Source organism: Dermacentor andersoni, chromosome 9, assembly GCF_023375885.2.
Source record: "Dermacentor andersoni chromosome 9, qqDerAnde1_hic_scaffold, whole genome shotgun sequence".
In the NCBI taxonomy this organism is placed as follows: Eukaryota; Metazoa; Arthropoda; class Arachnida; order Ixodida; family Ixodidae; genus Dermacentor; species Dermacentor andersoni.
This window is the reverse complement of record NC_092822.1, coordinates 102360501-102366732: the sequence shown is the minus strand read 5'-3', so window position 1 is coordinate 102366732 and position 6232 is coordinate 102360501. Positions and strand designations below refer to the sequence as shown.

The 6232-nt window shown below is 43.8% G+C and overlaps 1 long non-coding RNA gene across 1 annotated transcript; it reads right to left on the bottom strand.

Annotated features, from left to right (window-relative positions):
- Positions 1-318: 318 nt before the first annotated feature.
- Positions 319-5395, bottom strand: LOC140213115 (uncharacterized). Its single transcript, XR_011890057.1, has 2 exons — positions 5131-5395; positions 319-3128 (listed from the first exon to the last, which is right to left on the bottom strand). It is a non-coding gene; the product is annotated as an uncharacterized lncRNA (long non-coding RNA).
- Between the last annotated feature and the right edge of the window lie 837 nt (positions 5396-6232).

The following is a 6232-nucleotide window of genomic DNA, read 5'->3' as shown; positions in this document are numbered from 1 at the left end:
TCCATTGTGCTTAAACGGCCCGTTGTGTTCGTTTTGTTGAATGGTTGTTGAGTTACGGTTGATTCTGCGTTGAACTAACGTTGTGGTATTTCTGTTGACCTGTTGTTGAGTTATTATTGCCACAGCATTGAAAAGCATATTGTTGCACACTTGAGATACCATTGAGATTTCAGAAGTCGCCATTGAAATATGATTGACGTTTCGTTGGGCTAGTGTATTTTTATTCATATATTGAAATTGCTTCACTGTTCACACTTGCATGCCCCGGTGCCTGCTCGTAACTTTCTCAAACACAAACAAAATCAAAGGAGAGACTGATCAACTTGAAGTACCTTTATTTACACTAAAGATGCGTGCACGTGAAACATTATTACAGTACATAAGGCACCACTACATCGAACCTGGAGACATAGGCTAGTACCTACAGCACTCTAGCAGTGTAAATACATCTGAAAAAACCTATACATATGAATCCAATCAAAACGATCATTGTGCTCTTCACTTTCGACTTAAGTTTATGACTAGAAGGCAAAGCGACTCAAAAGCCAGGCCTTAAGCATACCCTTGTAACAACCAACTTTGAACACATGAACACTTGGAGCTGCTTGCATGTGAATACACAAAAGACATCTGAATATGTTACATCAAAATGTTGCGCACACTAACACATCACAGGAAGAGCTACGGCTGACTGTGAGAAGGCAAAATAACCAACTTGAAACAAATGACTTCACGTAAATATATACAACCTTTAGCACACGTCTTTCACCACGATTAAAATTTAATGAAGTACCAAAGTAGACTTGCCTGAGCTTTGTCTTCGAGATATATATATTTTCATGTTGCCCAATTATTTTATAAAATAACATCACTCAACTTAGCTATTATTTGACGAGACATAATTTAGAAAGTTGTCGGGCATGATGAACACCTGAATCGTGTTTCTGACAAGCCAGGACTGCTTTCTTCAGAAATAAACTTGTAAAGCTTTTGTGTAATGAAAGCAGCTTATCTCCCTGGCACAAGTCAAGAACAAACAGTACACCATTTGATTATGTTAATGTGGGGTACAGAAGAGTTCCTTAGTGGCATTTCCTCAATTTAGTGAGCTCATTTTCAGGTAATCTTTCTGGACCTGCACAAAGCTAATTAAAGCACTTTTTGGGGCCTTTTTTCCTATACCCAGCAACTAAGTGCTACCTCAGTCAATAAAGAGATAAGGAAAGGCTAATACCTTGAACGATAAGAGAAAAAATAATTATTTAGCACAGAAAATTGGTAGTAACACATGGCTAACACAATTCCACACAGCCAAATAAATGGTCACCTGCACTTTCAGTATTAAGCACCCCAGAAATAGTCATAAAGTATGAGAAAAGGTTCCAATGACTCGACAGCCAGATTGCTGAGACAGTGAAAAACGCCAATAAATGCATATACGAAACACCAATTACCTCAATTTCGCAGATAAAATGTTATTAAAATAGCACCAGAATCTTGCTGCATAAAATACATAAAGGTTAAATAAAAATTGGGACAAAGCAGTAACTGAAAGACAGAGGGAGCTACAGCACCCATGTTGAAAAAGATTACAAGGAAAATGATATATATGCATATGTAAGTTTACAATTTTCACTCCAACATATAGAAAAAGAACGCATGCACTTAGAGCATAAAAAGGTTCATGTGCCTGGAGAATGCAGCGCAGTACAAAGAAGCGTCATGAGAACCGAAAAGTAGATCTTACTACGAATGCTTGCAACCTACAATCAGGCATGTGCCATGTCATACCTTGAATGGATGAAATTGATAAATCTTACACACAAAGGAAGTTACCATCACTCTTATTGGCTTCCTCAGGGGACTCCTTGAAATTGAACTAGAAAAATGTACTCAGTGTCAAAAACATTGAGAAGATAAGACCCTATAGCGTTCTTCCTGAAATAAACAGCGCAAATAACTTCATGTATCAATTCTATGGACACTTCGCCAATTCGGCGTACATTTATATTTCACAACCACCCAAACAGAGACGAGAAGGATGAATTAAGGTAGGAACACACATGAACGCTGACTCAAGTAGAAGTTTATTCGTGAACCCGAAGATTTTAAACACACTGGCCAACTTCACAAAGAAAAAGCCATGGATGCGCAGCATACACAGCCCGGCACAACAAAAAAGGACCTAAATACGTCCTGTAGAATAAACATGTGCGTCAAAAACTAACAAAAACATGAAAACTGAAAGGTTTCTCCTGTAAGTGATATTAACGAGAAGTACTGCAGCAACTCTTTCCCACTAATGGTCACAGAAATCTTGCTTATGAATATTTCTTCGTGATCAATAAGTAATGCTTCCATAAGTCCTCTTGTGATCTGGTCTTTGTGATGAAACAATCGTTCGTTCTGCTCTATACCGCAACACCGGAGGAGTTCCAGAAGCAATATTTATTGATCACAAACGAAACAATTGCATAACCAAGTTATCTGTTGCCCTTAGTGGGAAAAAGTTGTTCTCAAAAGAGTATTTCCCGTTGGGTAGTATCACTTATCGGACAAATCTTTCGCTTTTTCAATAGATTTGACCGATAGTTCTCGTTTTTCACGCACGTTTATTCTACATGACATGGCTTCATATTTTTTTCTTGTCGCACGTGGCTGTTTCTGCCACGCATGCACGGATTTTTACCTTTGCCAAGTTGACCAGTGTGTTTAATACCTTTGTCATCAAAAGCAAACTTTTAGTAGAGCTTGCGCTCGTTTGTGCTCCTACCTATTTTGTCGTCCGCCTCTGTTCGTGCTGCTGTTTACAGTACCCACGTATCACTTGGTTAGGCTGGTAAACATTCTCACAAACAAAAGTAAATGCCTCCCCTCAAAAGGTAGCCCATCCTTTACTACTAAACGCCAGAGCAAATCGAAAGTAAGCCTTCACAGCGTCCATGCGGCAGCTAGTACACCACAGAGCAACACAAAAGATAGTTGAAAATCCCACTTGATGGAGAGTGGCAACAGAGATGCGAGCTTGCTAGTGAATCAGCCACATATCGACGGGTGTCTCTTGCACGACGCCAAGGTGCTTTTGGCGTAGAACACTTTAGCATCTGGGAATTTACTGCATACGTAACCTGTGAGAAGGGAATGTGGACAGAAAATGATATTGCGCGGATTAAGAATCTGCCACACACTGCACATAATTACGCGCGAAATAGAACTACACACTATACTGGCAAGTAAAAATTTGCGACTCTTTACGAATGCCGTCGAGAAAAGGAAGGAATGGGTTGCTACGGTAAATGTTAGCTAAAACACGCACAGCGATGTTTCACAGTGGGGAAAATATTCCCGGCTCTCTCGCAGAACCAAAGACCACGCGAAGGGAATGTGGACAGAAAATGATATTGCGCGGATTAAGAATCTGCCACACACTGCACATAACTACGCGCGAAATAGAACTACACACTATACTGGCAAGTAAAAATTTGCGACTCTTTACGAGTGCCGTCGAGAAAAGGAAGGAATGGGTTGCTACGGTAAATGTTAGCTAAAACACGCACAGCGATGTTTCACAGTGGGGAAAATATTCCCGGCTCTCTCGCAGAACCAAAGACCACGCGACAGTGCATAGCCCATACCAAACAGATATCGAATCTTTGGGCAGAAGTCCAGTAGAAGGAATGACCTAAACATACGCCGAGAGCGATGCGAGCGTGAGCGTGCCTGTACGAGTGAGAACATGTACCGAGTGAGAACATGTAACTAGCCGCTCCGGCGTGGCTCCGATCATCCCGCGCGATTTGTGTGCAGAACGTCGCGTACACGCCCTTGCGCGTTTTGCGCGGTAGCGTCCGCGCAGTGAGCTAGCTTCATGCACGCGTCATTCTTCACCGCGCAAACTGTGCTCGAGTGCGACGCTTAGCTCGAGGCGACAACGCGCCGATTGGCGCTCCTTTCGCTTCTGGAAACAACGCACATTCGGATCGGTCCATCTCAAAGAGGCAGCAGAGAACGGTGGCATGTTTCGGTTATCGCTTATTAAAATTGTACAGTACGCCTTCAACGGCAACCCGCCGCGCTACATAAAGATGCTTACTGCGGTAGTTTTGGCGCTGATAGACGATAAGGTGAGCCCGTCGGCGGCTGTGTTCTTTGGCCACGTCACCACACCTCCGTTCATTTGCACTGTGTATCCGTGTACAGTCACCGCGCGGAAGCTGTGACTAATCGGTTGGCCGTTCTCCGCAAATCCCAGAGAGGCGAAATATATTTCGCGGTGCGCCGCATCATTAGCCGCAACCTAAATCGAGGCGCGCTAACCGCTACGGCACAAAAGGTGATCACGCTAACCGTATGGTATACGATGAGCCACTACGGAAAAAAATAATAATTCTGATGTTCCACGTGCCAAACCAACGATCTGATTATGAGGCACGTCGTAGTTGGGGACTCCGTATTAATTTTGACTTCCTGGAAATTTTTACGTGCATACAATGCACAATGCACGAGCGTTTTTGCATTCCGCTCCTTTGGAATGCGGCCGCTGAAGGGATCGTATCCACGACCTCGAGCCCCAAATTGCCACGGAGGCCGCCATAGTTACGAAATGCGTAAGCGTGAAGTGCAACACTGCCTTCCGGTACGAGTGTGGTACAAGCGTAGCACAGCTGCACACCTGCTGCACGATTATTTGTCGCGGTTCTCCTAAACTCGTAGTGCCTGCCTAAATACCTTCAAAGGCAGCGCGCCTCTCACGTAACGGAACGCGATAACAAGCGCTTAGACGGCATACGTGAGCCCCCATGAAAGATGACGTGGCCATTGTAGAAAATTATCACTGCGCAGAGAAGCCTATCCTTATGTTCCAATTGTGTTCTCTCATACAAATGAAGGAAACGTTATTAGACAGGAACAAATGAAGCAATGCAATTTTACGCACATGGGGCGCCGCTGCCTCTTCGCCTACCATTGTTTCAAACGAAGTGACGGCGGCAGCGAGAGTTAGTATCGCGCGCATTTGCTCCGGGGCATGCGGTTTGCTTCAAGAAAGTGAACGGTGTGCTTAACATGTCACGCTCGTCAATGTCAAAATAGAAAAGAAGGCTACGTGCCCAAGAAAACGAGATTACTTACCTATCTTCAGAAGTGCGGCTGCGACTGTTTCGGGGTGCCTTCTCTCGAAGAGGCATCATGGCCTCTGCCGCGCAACTCATCAAAACCGTCAGGCTCGCACATCAGTAGAAGACTAGTTGTTGGGTGAGCCAACCACTTCACCGGATAAACGTCCCACTTATCGTCGTTAAAGGATTTCACTAAAATGTGCGTCATGATGTCCGAAAAGAAAATACTTTCATCAAGAAGCACGAGGCGTGAACCACCGCACAACTGCAACCGCATAACTGAGTCCGAGAGCCGTTCACAGCTTCACATGGCTTCACTATCGTATTCAGTTATAAAAACCTTTCAAACACAAAATAACGGCACTTAAGAACCACTAATTGATTAGCAATAATTTTTCATCAACTAACCTTCATAAATTTTTAAGAACTACCTAATTTAGAGCGTAAATAATAAATACTACGACCAAAAAATGCGACTACGAAACTAGCGGTAACCATGCGTACTGTTGCAAAAGTGTGCGCAAAATGAAGCTCGGTTGCCCCCGTTTGCGCGCACACATACACACCCGAACCTACCTTAACGTTTGTCGCCCCACCTAGAAATAAACATTACTACTAGTTTTCCTATTTTTACAAAAATAAAACTTCTAAAATAGTTTGCAGCATCTCTGCAGATGACGAGGTGACAAGTAAGGCACAATAAAAGTCCGTTACCTGTATTTCTTTCATTTTCCTGTGGTGTTCTTAACTGAACATACGAGACCTGCAGGCTTGGAACATGAGAAGACGACAGTTCGGCGAGGCTCAAATAATTCGCGTGCTTCTTGCAAGGCGAGTAGCGGGAGCAGCCGCAGATACAGCGATTAGCTGTGATACTGTTGCGGCTGTTGCTGAATCTGAAGCTCTTTGAAGTCAATGGTTATAGCGGCTGCGCGCTGCGATCTCAAAGCGCGTTCATTCTTTGATCTCTAGTACCACGGACATTGGACAAAAAACTATATTTGCTTTACGGACAGAGGGTACGTCGCAGGAAATTCGAAGACCTCACCGTGTATGTTTGTAGCGTGTGCGCGCTTGCATCCTACGGTTCCCACAGTGCGTCCGATGCTCGAAGG